We start from the raw sequence: 3,247 nt of genomic DNA on the forward strand, positions 1-3,247 counted from the left end.
AACTGCAGGTCTACCAAATTCATCATGGCTTACTGAAGCGCAACTATTAATAATAATACCATTCTGCTCACCAGCAGTGCCAATGTGTTCATTTCCTTCCCATACCAAACCAGTGTCAACTCCCATGATGGCGCTTCCTGCTTGGCCAGGTCTGGGAAGAGAGAAAGAGACAGTCACAGTTCTAGCCCGTGTATGCGAAGCATAAGTCTTTTAAAGAAAAAGCAAAAATCATGTTACCCGAACTCCCGGTTGCCTTGGTAGCCATGTGCAAGTACTCATATCATCTCATTTGTACTGTTCCTTGCCAAAGTAGTAGCAGGCTTACTGCCTTTACACTATGGCGCCAGTACTCTGCCCTTGATTGACAGAGGTGGCAGGGGGCACTTACACGATGCTGGGAGAAGTTAGCAAGTCAGAAGGCGCCCGGCTGGCTCAGTTGGTGGAGCATATGACTCTTGATCTCAAGGCTGTGAATTCAAGACCCACATTAGGTGTGGATTCTACGTGTAAAAAAAAAAAAAGTTAGCAAGAAAGGTTGTAAAGAGGACACAAAAGATGTTGGCAGAGGAGATTGGGTGAGTCTGGGTAAGGTTCTCTTTTGAAGTATTTTGAAATCAAAATGAAGGAGAGAAAACTGCTATAGTGGGGGTGGGGTGTACGTCCATGTGTTTATGGTTTTCTTTTCTTTTAAAATATTTTATTTTTAAGTAATCTCCACACCCAACGTGGGGCTTGAACTAGCAATCCTGAGATCAAGAGTCGCACACTCCACCGACTGAACCAGTCAGGTGGCCCTGTGGTTTTCTTTTTTTATTTTATTTTTTAACATTTCAATCTCTCTAATAGATGTAGAAGTTATGCTATTATTTGAAGGAATGACCAGTTCCACAGTTTTCTCTGAGGAACTTCTGTCCCTGCACCGAGTTTGTCTACTGATCACTCCTTTTCAACCATATTTTCCTAAGCATTTAAAAAAATTTTTTTGAGGGCGCCTGGGTGGCTCAGTTGTTAAGCATCTGCCTTCGGCTCAGGTCATGATCCCAGGGTCCTGGGATCGAGCCCCGCATCGGGCTCCCTGCTCCGTGGGAGGAGCCTGCTTCTCCCTCTCCCACTCCCCCTGCTTGTGTTGCCTCTCTTGCTGTGTCTCTCTCTGTCAAATAAATAAATAAAATCTTTAAAAAATAAAAAAAATAAAAAAATAAAAATATTTTTTTGATAATGAAACGTTGATAGACTTAAATTGGCAAATTAGGTTCTGGACCAATTCCACTGTGGGGACGTGGGGAGCACAACCCCCCGCCTGCCCCCCCCAAGCAATTCCCTGGACACCAGCTGGGTGTCCTACAATTTAACTCAATTCTGACAGTATCTATCCAGAGATAGCATCAGATCCCACAGGTGAAGGGTTCAGTTTTGCAAGACTATCCCTCCTACCCCACACTTAAGACACCAATTGCAAACCCAGATTATCACCTGCGTTCTGATCGACCTATACATTGGAAGTTCGCACAACACCTGCCTTGGACTTGAGACACCAGTCACAAATCCAGGTTGTTACCTGTACTTCTGACTGACAGGCTATAAATCAGAAGTTCTCACGAACCCCTCCTTGGGTTCAATTAATTTGCTAGCGTGGCTCCAAGAACTCAGGGAAACATTTTATTTCCTAGATCGCTGGTTTGTTGTAAAGGGTGTAACTCAGGAAGGAACAGCCAGATGGGAAAGGTGCATAAGGCAAGGTATGTATGGGGAAAAGGCATGGAGCTTCTGTGCCCTCTCCAGGTGCACCACTCTCCCAAAGTTTCACCAATCTGGAAGCTCTCTGAACCCAGTCCTTTTGGGGTTTTATGGAGGCTTCATTACATAGGCATGAGTGATTAAGCATTGGCCATGGGTGATTGAGTCAACCTCCAGGCCCTGTCCCCTTCCCAGAGGTCAGGGGGATGGGACTAAAAGTTTCTTTCTTTCTTTTTTTTTTTAAAGATTTTATTTATTTATTTGACAGAGAGAGAGAGAGAGGGAACACAAGCAGGTGGAGTGGGAGAGGGAGAAGCAGGCTTCCCGCTGAGCAGGGAGCCCGATGTGGGGCTCGATCCCAGGACCCCAGGATCGTGACCTGAGCCGAAGGCAGACGCCCAATGACTGAGCCACCCAGGCGCCCCCCCCACACTTTTTTAAAGATTTTATTTATTTGGGACTAAAAGTTTCAACCCTCTAATCACATGGTTGGTTCTACAGACAACCATCCCCCACTGTTAGGTGCGGTTCACCAGTCACCTCATTAACCTAACCAAAGACCTTTACTGGTCTCATCACTTAGGAAATTCCAAGGGCTTTAGAAGCTCAGTGATAGAACTAAGATGAAGACCAAATATATATTTCTTATTATAAATCACAATATTGCAGTTGGAAATAGTTATTTTAACTTTATAATAATTTACTAAATCTGAAAATTTATATACATTTCATCTAAAATGAAATGAAGATGAATCAGAGAAGAAAGATGGTGACGTGTCAAAAAGGGACATAGGTGGTAGGCTGGAGTGGCTTTCTCTGGCCAAATCTGGGACAAGTTGAGCGTGAAAATAAATAATGAGTATGGATTATAATCCATTGAGTCAAATAGGAATCCATGAGTCTATACCATTATAGAGAAATAAACAAGGGAGAAGGAAAGGCTCTTCCATATAGTAGAATGCCAACTAATAAATGTAGGATTAGGAAATTGGGAAATTACTGTCTAGCAACCATAGTAGTAACAATTGATTCAGGCAGGATTCACAAATGGATACTAAAACTAGTAGGTGAATTAACATAGTCTCAAAGATCCCCACAAAATACTGATTGATTGTGAAAAGAAAAATAGTAACTTTAATCCCCAAGTATTTGGGGATTTTCCAGCTATCTTTCCGTTATTGCTTTCTAGTTTAATTCCACTGTTGTCTGAAAGCAGGCATTGTAGGATTTCTAGTCTTTTAAATTTGTTAAGGTGTGTTTTATGGCCCAGAATGTGGTCTATCTTGTTTCATGCGAACTTGAGAACAATCTGTTTTCTGCTACTGTTGGATGAAATAGTCTATAGGATGTCAATTACATGCAGTTGATGGATGGCACTGTTGAGCTCAACTATGTCCTCACTGATTGCCTGCTGATCTGTCCATTCCTTTTTTTTTTTTTTAAAGATTTTATTTATTTATTTGACAGAGAGACACAGCGAGAGAGGGAACAGAAGCAGCAGGAGTGGGAG

Source organism: Leptonychotes weddellii, chromosome 4 (assembly GCF_054177405.1).
Source record: "Leptonychotes weddellii isolate Sample4059 chromosome 4, ASM5417740v2, whole genome shotgun sequence".
In the NCBI taxonomy this organism is placed as follows: Eukaryota; Metazoa; Chordata; class Mammalia; order Carnivora; family Phocidae; genus Leptonychotes; species Leptonychotes weddellii.